General features: G+C 41.4%; 1 protein-coding gene across 1 annotated transcript in view; it reads right to left on the bottom strand.

The window, feature by feature from the left end:
* PIP5K1B (phosphatidylinositol-4-phosphate 5-kinase type 1 beta) overlaps positions 1–17,436 on the bottom strand; it is a 162,104-nt gene extending 144,668 nt beyond the window's left edge. Inside the window, exon 1 of the mRNA XM_075827851.1 lies at positions 17,141–17,436. The gene's annotated coding sequence lies outside the window, so the exon portion shown is untranslated. The remainder of the gene's footprint in view (positions 1–17,140) is intronic.
* Between the last annotated feature and the right edge of the window lie 448 nt (positions 17,437–17,884).

Here is a 17,884-nt window from a genome sequence, read left to right as displayed (position 1 = left end):
AGTGCAATGTATTAGATCTGTCAGTCATTCACTGACAGCAAGCCGATTAGGCTTCGCCTCCCAGCGGGGCCTAAATCGGCTTCCGTAATGGCAGAGCAGGAGACCATTGTGTCTCCTGTTGCCATAACAGCAGTCGCCAGTCCTGATTGCCTGTCGATCTGCTAGTAACCGCTACGATGAAGCCATCGCTTTCGATTGCTGCATCGAAGGGGTTAATGGCAGGGATCGGAGCTAGCTCCGGTTCCTGCCGTTACAGGTGGATGTCAGCTGTACAGTACAGCTGACTTCCACCGCTGATGACGCCGGATCAGCTCCTGACCCGGCGCCATCTTGCCGGCAGCTACGGAAGCCGATCAGGCTCCGCCGCCGGGCGGATCTTGACCGGATTCGGTGCTAGGCAGACCGGGAGGCCAGTATTAGGCCTCCGGTTGCCATTGCAGCCACCGGAACCCCGGCAATTTCATTACTGGGGTTCCGATGAGCTGCAAACACCTTAAGTGCAGCGATCGCGTTTGAGCGCTGCACTTAAGGGGTTAATGGTGGGGATCGAAGCTAATTTCGGTCCCCGCCGTTACAGCCGGATGTCAGCTGTAAGATACAGCTGAGATCCGGTGATGATGGCACCGGCTCAGCTTCTGAGCCGGTCCCAAACATTCGGCGTAAATGTACGGCAAGATGCGGGAAGTCAATGCTTTCCATGACGTACATTTACGGCAAATGTCGGGAAGGGGTTAAAGGCCAAATAATAGCCTCTAATGGTTCGCAATAGACTTTGGACACCTTTGTAGGCTTTATCCTCTATCAGCCGATCGCTAGCAGCCGATTTTGTCTGAACTGAAGTGATGGCTCAATGTGATAGGTATTAGGCTATGTTCACGCGTTTAGCAAAAAATACCTGAAGTTACGGAGCTGTTTTCAAGGGAAAACAGCTCCTGATTTTCAGCGTTTTTTTTTTAGCAACTCACGTTTTTCGCTGCATTTTTTACAGCTCCAAAAACGGCTCAAGAAGAGACATGCACTTCTTTTTCATTGGGGTTTTTTACGCGGCCGTTTTGTAAAACGGGCACGTAAAAACGTTTACGGCCCGAAAAACGACCGTCGCCCCGTTTACGGCCCGAAAATAAGGGGTGTGAACATACCCTTATGGTGATCTTGTGTGTAAAGGCCCTATTATACTGGCCGATAATCGGACGGTGCAGAGAGCGCCAATCAACGAGACATCGTTTATAGGCGCTCGTTTGCTCCTGTCAAAAGGAGCTATGTATGGGGACGAGCGGTCGTTACTCCTGACGCTCGTCCCCATATATTATTATCATGTCTGCAGCGAGTCTCCGTTTACACAGGGAGATGTGCTGCCGACAACGATAACGTTTTACTTTTTTAAAACTATACGATCAGCAGATGATCGAGCGTTTGATCGTTCATCTGCTGATCGCTGCCCTGTTGACACTGGGCAATTATCGGCAACGAGCTGCCCGATAATTGCCCAGTGTAAAACCCCCTTTAGGCTGGGTTCACACGACCTATTTTCAGACGTAAACGAGGCGTATTATGCCTCGTTTTACGCCTGAAAATAGGGCTACAATACGTCGGCGAACATCTGCCCATTCATTTGAATGGGTTTGCCGACGTACTGTGCAGACGACCTGTAATTTACGCGTCGTCGTTGGACAGCTGTCAAACGACGACGCGTAAATTGACTGCCTCGGCAAAGAAGTGCAGGGCACTTCTTTGCCACGTAATTTGAGCCGTTCTTCATTGAACTCAATGAAGAGCAGCTCAAGATATACGAGCATCCCAGACGCCTCGCATATTACGAGGAGGAGCATTTATGGCTGAAACGACGCAGCTGTTTCCTTCTGAAAACAGGCTGTCATTTCAGCCATAAATGACGGCTAGCGTGTGAACATACCCTTAGAGACATACAGGACCAGCTCTTAGCCGAGCCATCAGTTCAGCTGAGGTACAGATTCCGCTTATAGTGCTTGATGCAGCATCTAAGTAAAGAGGGTACATAGAAGATGCATGTGAAATACGATTGAAAATATTTATTAAAAGTGAATTTTTTTTTTTTTAAAAGCACCTAAAACATAGTTACATAGTTACATATTTACATAGTTATTACGGCTGAAAAAAGACACATGTCCATCAAGTTCAACCAAGGGAAGGGAAAAGGGAAGAGAAAAATTTCTACACATAGGAGTGAATATTTTTCTGTTCTAGGAAATGATCTAAGCCTTTTTTAAAGCCATCTACTGTCCCTGCTGTGACAGCTCCTGCGGTAGGCTATTCCATAGATTCACAGTTCTCACAGTAAGGCCGGATTCACACGAGCGTGTGCGTTTTGCGCGCGCAAAAGGTCCATGAAAGCTCCGTGTGTCAGCAGCGTATGATGCGTGTGATTTTCGCGCACCCGCCATCATTATGACACTCTGTTTTTATGTTTGTAAACAGAAAAGCACAAGGTGCTTTTCTGTTTTCATTCATAGTTTTTACTACTGTACATCACGATCATAACATGGAAGTGCGTCCGTGTGCCGTGCGCAGTTTTCACGCACCCATTGACTTCAATGGGTGCGTGATGCGTGAAAAACGGGCAAATATAGGACATGTCGTGAGTTTTACGCAGCGGACATACGCTGCGTGAAAATCACTGACAGTCTGAACGGCACCATTCACTAACATAGCTCCGTGCAAGGCGCGTAAAAATCACGCGCGTTGCACGGACGTATTATACGTTCGTCTGAATAAGCCCTAAGACATATGATACATGCAGGTTGTTCGTACCCAGGTGCATAACTTTACATTTATCTACATTAAACTTCATCTGCCAAGTGGACGCCCAAACACTCAGTTTGTTTAAATCTGCCTGCAATTCATGAACATCTTCCATAGACTGAACTATATTACATAGCTTGGTGTCATCTGCAAAAATAGAAATAGTGCTATTAATCCCTTCCTCTATATCATTAATAAATAAGTTGAATAATAGTGGTCCCAGCACTGAACCCTGGGGTACACCACTTATAACCGGTGACCATTCAGAGTAGGAATCATTGACCACAACACTCTGGATACGGTCCTTGAGCCAATTCTCAATCCAATTACAAACTATATTTTCTAAACCTATAATCCTTAATTTACCCATTAGGCGTCTATGGGGGACAGTGTCAAATGCCTTTGCAAAGTCCAAAAACACTAAATCCACAGCGGCCTCTCTGTCTAGGCTTCTGCTCACCTCTTCATAAAAAACAAATCAGGTTGGTTTGACAACTTCTGTCCTTAGTAAAACCGTGCTGGCTGTCACTTATAATACTATTTTTTTGTCACATAATCCTGTATATAGTCCCTCAATAGCCCCTCAAACATTTTCCCCACAATGGATGCTAAAGAGGCTCCGTCACCAGATTCTGAAATCCCTATCTCTTATTGCATGTGATCGGCGCTGCAATGTAGATAACAGTAACGTTTTGTTTTTTGAAAAACGTTCATTTTTGGCCAAGTTATGAGCTATTTTATATATATGCAAATGAGCTTTGAAATGGACAACTGGGCGTGTTTTTTTTCGTATGTCCAACTGGGCGTGTATTGTGTTTTTAACTGGGCGTGTTTACTTGTTTTACTAACTAGGCGTTGTGAATAGAAGTGTATGATGCTGACGAATCAGTGACCAATCAGCATCATGCACTCCTCTCAATTCATTTACACAGCACATAGTGTTCTTACTAGAACGATGTGCAGCCACATACACAAGTGTCCTGATAATGAATACACATGACATCCAGCCTGGAAGTCATGTGTATTCAGAATCCTGACACTTCTCAATCTTTTCTGTGAGATCTCCAGCAAGGGAAACGAAATCTCGTTTACCTCGTAATCTCGCGAGATTACGCGTGGCTTGCTGGAATCTCACAGAAAAGATTCAGAAGTGTCAGGATTCTGAGTACACATGACGTCCAGGCTGGAGGTCATGTGTATTCATTATCAGGACACTTGTGTATGTGGCTGCACATCGTTCTAGTAAGAACGTGATGCTGCTGTGTAAATGAATTGAGAGGAGTGCATGATGCTGATTGGTCACTGATTCGTCAGCATCATACACTTCTATTCACAACGCCCAGTTAGTAAAACAAGTAAACACGCCCAGTTAAAAACACAATACACGCCCAGTTGGACATACGAATAAAAACACGCCCAGTTCTCCATTTCAAAACTCATTTGCATATATATAAAATAGCTCATAACTTGGCCAAAAATGAACGTTTTAAAAAAACAAACACGTTACTGTTATCTACATTGCAGCGCCGATCACATGCAATAAGAGATAGGGATTTGAGAATCTGGTGACAGAGCCTCTTTAAGCTTACTGGTCTATAATTACCTGGGGAAGATCTAGAGCCCTTTTTGAAAATAGGCACCACATTTGCCCTGCGACAATCCCTTGGCACTATACCAGTCACTAGAGAATCTCTGAATATTATGAAGAGGGGGACAGAAATAACTGAACTAAGCTCTTTAAGAACTCTTGAGTGTAACCCATCTGGTCCCGGAGTCTTGTGCACATTTATTTATCACAGCGTTTTTCACCCACGGCCTTTGAGCGCCGCAGACAAAAAACCGCAGCAAAAAACGCTTTCTCTGCCTCCCATTGATTTCAATGGGAGGTCAGAGGCGGAACCATGGCAAGAAAGAGCATGCCGCTTTTTTTTTACTGCGAGCGGCTCAAAGCTGCAGCTGAAATAAAACGCCTCTGCCTTCTATTGAGATCAATGAGAGGCGGTTTCATCCGTTTTTTGGCGCTGAATCTGACACGGTTTTCGCGTTAAAAACGCAGTGTGAACTAGGCCTTAAGCTCTGTCCACACTTATATTACCTCCTTTCCGTCAAGTTTCCATTGTTTTTTGACTAACAGCATTTGCCCCAGGTCTTTTGCCTGGTGCCCTGGGTATCCCGGAAATTTCAATTCTATTCACGTCATCAGGAATATCCCCTGCCAGGCAACTAATACACTCAGATCAGACTCCTGTCCCCGCCCCTCCCCCTCAATTAGTGCCCCAGGTGTTTACAGAGCCTGGTCAGAATAGCGTAACATGCCGAGCAATTATTTCTAGTAAAACAACAGACACCTAACAGAACTATTGGGGGATCGATCCTATATATAAAGGATCCTTTAAAAATGGAAACCACGATGGCAGTGTGAACAGAACCTTAGTGTTAAACATGCAAAAAAAAAAATCTCACAAAAGTGATATCACAATATTTACTGTCAGTGTTTACGTATATTTACAGTATCAATCTGTCAATTATGTTTCTCAAATTAACAAATGAAGTTGAACTTGTATTCTTGGCACGATCTAGTGCTATTCTAAGCAGTCAGAAGTATGTAATATGTGAGATATTGTCAAAGAGGTGCCATGATCAACACAGCACATGACCTGAAAATAGGATTTATATCTATTACTAGTGCTATGACGTAAATGGAGCATAGCCGCAGTGCATTTCTTCTGGGTATACCATCATTATATTGACACACAGAATAGGTCTCAAGGTTACTACTTGTTATTTGTATTTGGCGACTCTTAGACACCAAAATATCAATTTATGTCAAACACATCAAAATTCTGGGATACCTAGAGTGGGTTAGCGGAATAGCACAAGTTAGGCTTCATTCACATCGGCATTCAGGCGTTCCGTCGGAGCTTTCCGTCAGGGGAACCCATGAACGGAACCATGACTGAAACAAACGGAAACCGTAGGTTTCCATTTGCATCACCATTGATTTCAATGGTGACAGATGCGGTGCAAATTGTTTTCCGTTTGTCACCTTTGTCTAAGGGTTCAGTTGTTTTGACGGAATGAATAGCGCAGTCGACTACAGTATTGATTCCATCAAAACGACGGAACCCTTAAGCACCGGATCCATCACCATTCAAATCCATGGTGATGCCAACCAATGGTTTCCGTTTGTTTCAGTTTGGATTCCGTTCATGGGTTCCCCTGACGGAAAGCTCCAACGGAGCCCATGAACGGAGATGTGAACAAAGCCTAACATGCAGAAGTACATGCCTACAGTCCACAGTTCACATTACAAGGATACATTGCTATAGAAGACTAATAGGTCACCTATTTGACAATGCGTCATTTTTCAAGTCTTGGCAGCTATATAAGTATAAATATTTTACCGCTGTTAGAGGGCAGCCGTAAAATAAGCGTAAGACTATAGAGTATAAGCAACAACATTATATTATACCTACAAATAACCTGACTAAAAATGAGACTCTTGCTTTAGTCTTGACTTATTACATTTTATTGAAACTAATGGTAAAACAATGTGTGCACTCCCTCCCCTCCTTGAACATTGAATAGGGGAAAATTCAGAATATCAAAGAAATTGATGTCATTTACTAAAAGATGACAAACAGCTTGGTGAAGGTTGAAGCTCCTACATGGTATGGGCCTTGGGACAGTTGTTTTAGGTTAGGTTTATACCATGTTTTTGCATCCTGCTGAACGGTACTGAGTTTGTTTTTGTCTAATCTACCATTAAAACAGTATAAACCACGAATGATGAAGGCTCATTTTTCTGCCTTTTTTAAAGATCAACAGAATTCAATGGCAAAAGAATGTAACGGGATAGACCTCTTGTTTCAGAGGTACCTTTTTTCCTAATCTTGAAAAAAAAATTGTACCTTTTAGCAGGGTGCAAAAACGGGGTATAAACCTACCCTTACCCTTACCTACCCTTGCCTATACTTTAACCTGGTCCTGTTCTTCAGTATATTACAATGCAGCGTTTCTTATGTTTTCTTTGTATCAAAGACTGTATTGGGCCCATGTTAGTAAATCGTTATTCAATTATGTAAATGGCATTACAATCAATATACTACATATATATTTCAAATAAGTCAAGAGTAAACCTTACAAAATAAATCGATTTTGGCCTATTTCTGAAATATTTCTTTAGAATCACGTATGAGATTTGTTATTTATCGATTATCCATCTTTAGAATGCATTCAGCAGAAGAATTTTCATACTGTAGGCAGAGGGATCCCTTGTATTTGTCATACACAGGGCTAGAGGTTGTATATTCAGTACATACTAAAATCTTGAGAAACCTTCCTGTTTGATGTTTAAAGACCCTTATGTAATTATTATGTTATAATATTTCCTCAATAACGAACCACTGTAGTGCCGTCTATAAACAATATAACCGATGTGCCTTCCACTCCTTAAAGGGGTATTCTAGTTTATAAATTAATTAATTAATGTATTTATTAAAATAGAGCCCTATCCCTGCACAGTAGAGTGGCATAGACCATGGATTAGTCCTGGGTAGAGCATAGATGGGCTAACTGAATATGAGTAAACATGTTGTAAGGTCATGTGACCCTCCACACATCACGTGACCCCCAGTATTCAGTTAGTCAGTGACAGGGTTGTATGGCTTAGGACTTGTACCATGTCAATACACAGGACGCATCCATGAGCTAACCGAATCAGACCAAACATTGAGCAGGTCACTAAACCTGCATTTGTCATGTAACCTGGCACACATCCTATGTTATTTAACCCTGTTGAATGAGAGATTAAGTGGTGTTACCTCCTGCCAGCAGCGTGCTGTTAGTCAGCCACCTTAATTTGCTGGAATTATTTATTAAGGAATCTTAAGGATTCCCTGATGCATAATTGAAATGGGTAAGCCTGGTTTTCAATGGAGTTTTCCATTTTGTTGAATGATATTGAATTAAACTGGTGCAAAGTAAAAGTAGAGCTATTGCCTAAAGCAACCAATCAGGTTGAAGCTTTCATTATAGAGGATCTGTCACCAGTTTATTAATGCCCTATCTCTTAACTAATCTAATAGGTGCTATGATGCTGATAACTACAGTGTAATTTTTTTCAAAAATGTTTATTATTTGCAAAGTTATGAGCATTTTTCTGAATATGCTAATGTGGCTATACTCTTTCTTTTCTCTCTGGGCGGTGTAATGTTTTCTGTATGACGCTGTCCAATCAGCATCATACAGTTCCAGCCCAGCAACACAGCCTGATCTTATAGTATACATCTTCCATTCCCGACTGTGTTTTCAACTGGTGATACCTCCGGTTGTTTCACAGATAGAACTGCGATCCTGTTGCCATATGAAATTATATGATTATAATCTCCTCTTTCATATGCCAACAGAACCGCTGTTCTAGGTGGTCCACAGCCGGAGATATGGCTGTTTGAAGTGATCCCCCTTCCCTCCAGCCTCACTCTCCCATACAGGGTGAAGCAGCTTCATGCTGATTGGACATAGTCAGAGGCTGGGAGGTAGCTCCACCTCAGGAGATTTGCTGGCGTTGACGCCCCTTTGGCTGGTATAGCCTCATTTACATATTTAGAAAAAAGCTCATAACTTTTAAAATAATAAACTTTTTGGGACACAATTTTCACTAGCATTACCAGTGTGATAGCACCTATTAGATTAGTAGGGGATAAGGCATTACTAAACTAGTGACAGATCCTCTTTAAAAAAATAAGAACCTCTAAAAAAATAAGACCTGGAAGGTGAATGGTTGCTATGGACAACCTCTTCACATTTACCTCACCAATTTTGATAATTGTCCAGTACGATAATTTAATAGGTTTACTTGCAGTCCTATGTAAAACACACCATATAATAAATTGTAATACCCCTAGGAGCAGTGCCAAATGACAACAGCTCCACTATATGTGACCTCTGATGTGTTTGTTGGATGTTATTGTGTATATTCTACACACCAGCAAACCACAGACAAGAACCCCTATAGTCATAAGCAGAATTTCTCTAAGAGGCAATAGCTTTCAGAGTTGTAAGAAAATAGAAAAACTCGGTGAAATGCAATATTGATTCAGTGTCATTTTCCTGAGCAAGGCTTTTAGCAGAGGCAGTCAAACTAAGCACAAGCTCTGTTAAATGCTGCTGTTTAAAGCCATGTGCGCACTGACACAACTCTATATCAAGACTTTCAATGCCTTGAGAAAAATATAAGTTGACAGCGCTTTTATGGTTGTCTTCACTGAGGAATTTCTGCAGCTATTTTACATGAGCTGGAACAGATTGTGCCCTGGAAAAAAGCATAAAAGACTCAAATATATAGAAAAATATTTATCTGCAATGGAATGTAACTAGGAAACAATAGCTACAAATAAAGCGATGCTATAGAGGACTGATTTCTGTGCAAGGAAGACGGACTACTTCACAGTTAACCAATCAGAATACTGTCATTGACAGGCAGGAAAGCGGCAGCGGAGAGGCAGGTGCCCTGACTTGTGGCGTTCTGCAGAGAAATGATAATACATGTTTAACGTTCTGTCATACTAGGACAGATTACGTAACATGGCCATTTAATATTCTAGGCAATGACTGGGAACGCAGACATTTGATACTGTACTTACACATAATACAATGGTGTAGACGTGTTACTTACTCCCGTTATGAATAAGTGACACATCACACCATGCGGTAATGCATATTCCAGATAATAAGCAAATGCATCCACTAATAAATTAGCCAATATAAAAGTTGAAGCCACTTTAAAATAAAATAAACTGTAATTCTTTGATATCATTTATTTCCGGGACATTCCCTTCACCAGTTGAAGGAACGTAATTACAACCTATGAAGTCTGAGGATGTCCCAGCTGTATTATTCTCTTTCTAGCCCCACTAGCGATCAGTCCCGTGGCCGTCTGGCTGTGTAGCCCCCACAATAAGCTATTATGACCTGATGAAGCTACAAAACATTAAGGGTATGTTCACATGGCTTATTTTCGGACGTTTTTGACGTCCGAGATGCGCAACACCCGTGTGAATCTATCCTTAGGCATATAGTCCTGATTGGACAACTTGCTTTGCAGCACCCACCAGCAGACAAGTGCTTTATTTTCTGAATGCAGCATGCAGTGCATTGAGAGATTTCTGCTGACAGGTCAACCCTGATAATAGCATGATATAATCTTTAAAGACAAAGGACAAGTAAACCACTATTGAAATAATAAACTTAGGCTTCGTTCACATCTGTGCTAGGACGACGTTCCGGCGGAGCTTTCCTTCGGAACGGACAGACACAACGGAAACTATAGGTTACCATTGATTTCAATCGTGACGGATCCGGTGCCAATAGTTTCCATTTGTCTCCGTTGTGCAAGGTTTCCGTCGTTTTGACTGAAAGCTCAGACGGAACGTCAGAACGGAGCCCTATTCTTTACTAAGGTAAGATGACTACTAACTGCACATTTTGGAGTAAAACATTTGTTGTACTGGGAAGAAAATTGTGAAGTATTGTCAAGATAATGATCAATGTTCACTAATGGCCATATTCTATCTAATATCATTCAGTAGGTCCTTACATTTGACCTCATGCACATAGCTGTGTGCACGGTCCGTGATTACGGCACGAACGGGCCGCGGAGTGTCATCCATGGGTCATTCGCAATCACGGAACGTGCACACACAAAATGTGCATTGATTTCAATGAGCCTGAAACGCCATTGCGGACCGTATAATGATATGTCCTATTTTTTTGGTCCGGGCGATGCACGGACCGTGGAAACCACGGTCATGTGCATTGGCCCATAGGATAGCTTGTATTCTATACTATCCGCAATTTCGGATCCGCAATTGCGTATAGTATACGGCCGCACATGCACGGTCGTGTACATGAGGCCTTACATTCCAGTTATTCCACAGTGTTGTCTTGATCTTCCAGCCCAGAGGCCACTTGAGTTTGTTTTCATATCTACATATACTTTTTGTCTACCAAGAGGTGACACCAGTTCTTGCCATACAGGTTTGTTGCACAGCTAATATAGTCTACTCTGTCAGTAAGAAATAGGGGAGGTATATCCACACACACCTCTAGTAATAGAATTTAGCTTATACTTTAACTATTTCTGTGAACCTGGTATGCCAGATGCCTGCAAAAAGACCATTAAAGGGGTTGTCAGGTTTTTGGAGTAATTTAACACAATTTTCCAATATACTTTCTGTATTAATTCTTCATGGTTTTCAATATCTCTGCTTGTTGTTGTTCATTGGTTACTTCCAGTGGATACAATGCTATCCATGGTCATGTGATGGACACACAGGTGCACAGCTCGTTACAGTTACAATATGTGTATCCGAGCTGTGTCTTCTAACGATCACAGCACCTGTGTCTCCATCACATGACCATGGACAGAATTTTATCCACTGGAAGTAAACAGTGCATGTTCCTACTGAATAACAACAAGCAGAGGTCTTGAAAACCGTGAGAAATGAATAGAGAACGTTAAATCGGAAAATGTTATAACTTAATTATACAAGAAATAATATTAATTTGCTGAAACCGAACAAGCCCTTTAAATGTGATAGTTTACTAGCGGAATATTCAGGCATAATGGATAGATTAAAAATCTATAAAGTATTAATAAAAAGAGCTTGCTCATGAAGGTAACCTATTCTATAAAGGCAGATGTCATGCAGATTTACTGATCACTCATGGAACCCCTACTAATCAGCTGCCATCTCTAGGGGAAACTGCCGCTGGGCGCACATTTCCACTGCAGGAGAAATGTAGTATTACGTGCTGGACCTGTTCAGCCAGAGTGGGAGCAACTCTTGCTTAGCAGCTCTCCGCTTTAGCTCATAGAGGATTCTTAAGCGGCGGACTACTTTCTAGGACTTCCGTATGCCCTAATAGGGGATATGGAAAGCTGTTAGGGCATGACCACACGTGGCGGATTTCCTCCGCAACTGTCCACATCAATGCCGCACAGAATCTGCGTTGCAGATTCTACGGCGGATCTGCACAAAATGTGCAGTAAATTGATGCGGACTAGCTGCTGCGGACTGCGGTAAAAGTACTTCCCTTCTCCCTATCAGTGCAGGATAGAGAGAAGGGACAGCACTTTCCCTTGTGAAAGTCAAAGAAATTCATACTTTCCGCCCGTTGTCTTGGTGACGCGTCCCTCCTTCGGCATCCAGCCTGATCTCCCTGGATGACGCGGCAGTCCATGTGACCGCTGCAGCCTGTTATTAGCCTGTGATTGGCTGCAGCCGTCACTTAGACTGAAACGTCATCCTGGGAGGCCGGACTGGAGACAGAAGCAGGGAGTTCTCGGTAAGTATGAACTTCATTTTTTTTTACAGATACATGTATATTGGGATCGGTAGTCACTGTCCCGGGTGCAGAAACAGTTACTGCCGATCGCTTAACTCTTTCAGCACCCTGGACAGTGACTATTTACTGACGTCTCCTAGCAACGCTCCCGTCATTACGGGAGCCCCATTGACTTCCTCAGTCTGGCTGTAGACCTAGAAATACATAGGTCCAGCCAGAATGAAGAAATGTCAAGTTAAAAAAGCAAGACGGATCCGCAGCACACATAACATGTGCATGACAGCTGCGGACTTCATTGCGGAAATTAGAATCTCCATTGAAGTCAATGGAGAAATTCCGCCATGAGTCCGCCACTGCTCCGCAACAGACAGAGCATGCTGCGGACACCAAATTGCGCTCCGCAGCCTATGCTCCGCAGCGGAATTTTACGCCTCGTCTAAACGAACACTGCTAAATTAAAGTGGAAGTCAATGGAGAAACGTCTCCGCTGCGGATTAACGCTGCGGAGTGTCCGCAGCGGAATTTAAGTGAAATTCCGCCACGTGTGAACCCAGCCCTATACTCGCTTATCCGTAGAGACGATGGTATTCCAGTAAATAGTAAATCACTCTTTTATGATGCTATAGGATAATACCAATACGATTTCAGAGTATATTGCCATTTGTTGTGTGTAGACTACCAATGACGTCACTGACAGTTCGATAGATATTCAAAATCATTTGTTTGCAAACCCATGTATGAGAGATATCAAAATCGCCGACATTCCTGAAGGATATTATTGCTAACATACGTCTCTTATAGGACTTGAAACCTGACGGTGTATTCAGGACATTAGAGGGATTCCTCTTCATTTACTTTCTGCTGTCAAATCGAGCTAGAAATGAAAGGAGGCATTCCTCCTATAAAAAGATTGCTTAGCATACTGATCTCAGCGCACCCCGCTCGTCCCTGTCACTAGACTACTCGTCTAACAACTCTAAAATTGGTCATACAGAATAAAGTATGGCTGTTGAAAGCATTAGAGGCATTCCTCTTAAACTGCTATCTACTATCTGCTCAGACTGAAACAAATGGAGGCATTCCTCCTCATATCATCCTTCTATTGTCTCTAGAATTGTTCATTTATCAATTGTGACGCTAGTCATAAACGGATTGTATATTAAAATTACAAAAAAAAAAGTCCCTAAATGTTTCGCCACACAAAGTGGTGTCATCAGGGGAGAATGGCTGTTACAATGGCGCCCACGGATGCTCTGGTGTGTCTTTAAATAAACTTTCCCCGCGATCCAATCAAAGTCAATTGTTTGTCCTTAGTAGGGCTAATAAAAACTATTTTAATGTATATCAATAAAGAAATGTTTTCTAATATAAATATACATAGCCAATTACACAGTATATCACGTAGCTCATCTTTCATAGGAATTTGGGCTTTAAACGGGTTCTCCGGGACTTTTATATTAAAGAGGCTCTGTCACCAGATTTTGCCACCCCTATCTGCTATTGCAGCAGATCGGCGCTGCAATGTAGATTACAGTAACGTTTTTATTTTTAAAAAACGAGCATTTTTGGCCAAGTTATGACCATTTTTGTAGTTATGCAAATGAGGCTTGCAAAAGTCCAAGTGGGTGTGTTTAAAAGTAAAAGTCCAAGTGGGCGTGTATTAGGTGCGTACATCGGGGCGTGTTTACTACTTTTACTAGCTGGGCGTTCTGAAGAGAAGTATCATCCACTTCTCTTCAGAACGCCCAGCTTCTGGCAGATCACACTGTGTTCCGGGACTTCCGGCCGAAATACGTTCCGTACATTACGGACCGAACATGCTCGTGTGAACCCAGCCCTAGGAGGCACAGACAGCTGATCAACGGGGGGGGGGGGGGGGGGCCAGGAGTCTGACCTCCACCGATCTGAAATTGATGACCTATCCTAAGGATAGGTCATCAATATAAAAGTCCCGGAGAATCCCCTTAACTATTTTCTCTGTTTTAGAGTTACATAGTGAAAAAGTTTATTAGACATATGTTTATCCAGATGAACCTATATCATGCAGTGCTGATCCAGAGATCCTAAGGTCTTCTTTGAATAGTTATTGCTTTACATTTATATTCTTTGTTGTTTATTAAAGAGCATATGGATGTTATAGAGGGGGATTCCTCGCTCAGGACCCTCCTTTATGAACCAGAATGGAGAGCCCGTCTGGTGAGCAGACAGAGCATTGCAGAACCCCGGCCTCTATCTTATCAGCCAATATATATTCTATAGCAAATGTCAAGGACTGGCGTTCATGATCCAAGACAGCAAGAATGTTAAAAATAATAAGGGTAGGGGCTCATTCAGACGAACGTGAATAACGTCCGTGTGCTGCGCAGAGGGAAATCACGCGCGCCACGCAGACCCATTGATTTCAATGGCGCCGTTCACACATGCAGGAGTTTTCACACAGCGTGTGTCCGTTGCGTAAAACTCGCTGCATGTCCTATATTGGTGCGTTTTTCACGCACCTATCGCCCATTGAAGTCAATGGGTGCGTGAAAATCACGCACCAGACGCGGATGCACATCCGTGTGTTGTGCGTGATTTCCAGAACATTGCAACATTTTACACAATTTGAGCACGCTGCCTCATAAGTGTGGACTTGGATCAGAGGTTGTATATACAATAACTGGAAAACATGTTCAATATTTTATCGGCCTATAGTAGTTTATGTTGCCATTTAAGAGCAAGCATTGGGAGAGTAGACGAGAGAACTATATGTATATTCGTACAGGCGTCCAACAAGTGCGCACACTGGCCTGAGGCCTACACAAACCACTAAGGAGCATCATTGAGGAGACGAGATGAAGATGACGCTGCAATGACAATATTATAATTCCATATGTTACCACAAAACTGAAAAAGCTGCACGTTCAGGACTCAATATGAATTATTTATTGGAAGAAAGTATTTGTTAAAAGCTGGCGTCTATCATGTGCGGAATAAACAAGTGTCTGTGTCTGAAATTCAGACATTTTCTGCAGATTTAGATGCAGCTCACATAGTACTGAGGAAAACAATAAGTACACGCTATATATCCACACACCCAAACAGTAAAAGTGGATTTATCGACAGGATCTACTAAATAACACGTTCTACAGGGCAGAAAATGACAAAGTCCAAGCACAAAACACAGATATCCTTACAGCCAGGACAAACATCTTGTACACAGTACATTGTGCCAAGGTAGGAGGGCAAAGAAGGGGCAACCGGGAAGGGGGTGATGGGAGAAGAAGCGCAGACCACTAGATGGATGAGGAATAAAATGAGAAGGTAAACAGGAAAGAGAGATTCAGCATGTATATGTCAAAGACCACACTCCTGCAATGTAAAACATGACATAATCCCCTAGTCCTTCACAATCCGACACAATAATCCACAATCTCATAATGCAACTGCCTAGAAATAGCACTGAATGAGTAATGAACTGAAATATAAAGGTTCATTTACATAGCAAGTTAGGGCGCCAAGAGGCATATCTATGCAAAGCCGATAGCTAGATAGATAGATAGATAGATAGATAGATAGATAGATAGATAGATAGATAGATAGATAGATAGATAGATAGATAGATAGATAGATAGATAGATAGATAGATATGAGATAGATAGATAGATAGATAGATAGATAGATATTAGATAGATAGATAGATAGATAGATAGATAGATAGATAGATAGATAGATAGATAGATAGATAGATAGATAGATAGATAGATAGATTAGACTACATATGAGAGATAGATAGATAGATAGATAGATAGATAGATAGATAGATAGATAGATAGATAGATAGATAGATAGATAGATAGATAGATATGAGATAGATAGATATGAGATAGATAGATAGATAGATAGATAGATAGATAGATAGATAGATAGATAGATAGATAGATAGATAGATAGATAGATAGATAGATAGATAGATAGATATAGATGAGATATGAGATAGATAGATAGATAGATAGATAGATAGATAGATAGATAGATAGATAGATAGATAGATAGATAGATAGATAGATAGATAGATGATAGATAGATAGATAGATAGATAGATAGATAGATAGATAGATAGATAGATAGATAGATAGATAGATAGATAGATAGATAGATAGATTAGACTACATATGAGAGATAGATAGATAGATAGATAGATAGATAGATAGATAGATAGATAGATAGATAGATAGATAGATAGATAGATAGATAGATAGATATGAGATAGGTAGATAGGTAGGTAGATAGGTAGATGGATAGATAGATAGATAGATAGATAGATAGATAGATAGATAGATAGATAGATAGATAGATAGATAGATAGATTAGACTACATATGAGAGATAGATAGATAGATAGATAGATAGATAGATAGATAGATAGATAGATAGATAGATAGATAGATAGATAGATAGATAGATAGATAGATAGATAGATAGATAGATATGAGATAGGTAGATAGGTAGGTAGATAGGTAGATGGATAGATATGAGATAGATAGATAGATAGATAGATAGATAGATAGATAGATAGATAATAGATAGATATGAGAGATAGATAGATAGATAGATAGATAGATAGATAGATAGATAGATAGATAGATAGATAGATAGATAGATAGATAGATAGATAGATAGATAGATAGATAGATAGATAGATATGAGATAGATAGATATGAGTAGGATAGATAGATAGATAGATAGATAGATAGATAGATAGATAGATAGATAGATAGATAGATAGATAGATAGATAGATAGATATGAGATAGATAGATATGAGTAGGATAGATAGATAGATAGATAGATAGATAGATAGATAGATAGATAGATAGATAGATAGATAGATAGATAGATAGATAGATAGATAGATAGATAGATAGATAGATAGATAGATAGGTAAAGTCGTTCCAGAACAATTATGTCGACAGCGGCAGAATATAGAGGGAGAGAAGAAGCCCACTATAGCGTATGACCAAACTTAGCGCTCACCTCATTGATGATGTGGTCCACAAAGTGCTGGGTTTCTGTCAACATGTCAATCCCATGGTCTGTCCCTCCTTCAGTCAGATGAAATAATAATGCGACAGTTTTCTGTTTGTATATGACACCGAGTCTCCAAGACGTACAGTTCCTGTGTGCAGTGTTGTTCACTACATAATATGCTTACATTCACTGTGACACTGAACCGCCCCCGCCTGTCTGATGGGTTTCACTCAATGCTAAACTGGCGTCGCCGCTCCTGTGACTTGCACAGCACACACATACACACATACAGCAGTGCACTGGTACTACAGCAGGCCCCGCCCACCTGGCCCACAGCCCCCTCCCTGCTTCACTTGTTTCCTTATACTAAGCATCGAATTCTCATACAGAAAGCCTGTGTACTGCAGACATTACTGCCTATATTATACACTGTGTGCAGCTCACAAGGCCGCACGCAGGTCTGACAGCAATGACTCACAGCTGCTAGGAAAAGAGAAGACCTATAAGTGTGTGTGTGTGTGTGTGTGTATACACATAGTTTGTGTGTGTATGCAGCTACAGTGTGTATGTACGTACGTACGTACGTACGTACGTACGTACGTACGTACGTACGTGCGTGTGTGTGTGTATACATAGTTTGTGTGTGTGTATACATAGTTTGTGTGTGTGTGTGTATACATAGTTTGTGTGTGTATGCAGCTACAGTGTGTATGTACGTACGTAGGTACGTATGCACGTACAGTTTGTGTG

The sequence above is a fragment of the Rhinoderma darwinii genome, chromosome 1 (genome assembly GCF_050947455.1).
Source record: "Rhinoderma darwinii isolate aRhiDar2 chromosome 1, aRhiDar2.hap1, whole genome shotgun sequence".
Lineage (NCBI taxonomy): Eukaryota > Metazoa > Chordata > Amphibia > Anura > Rhinodermatidae > Rhinoderma > Rhinoderma darwinii.
The sequence above is the reverse complement of the archived record's forward strand: the minus strand, read 5'-3'. Positions and strand labels throughout refer to the sequence as shown.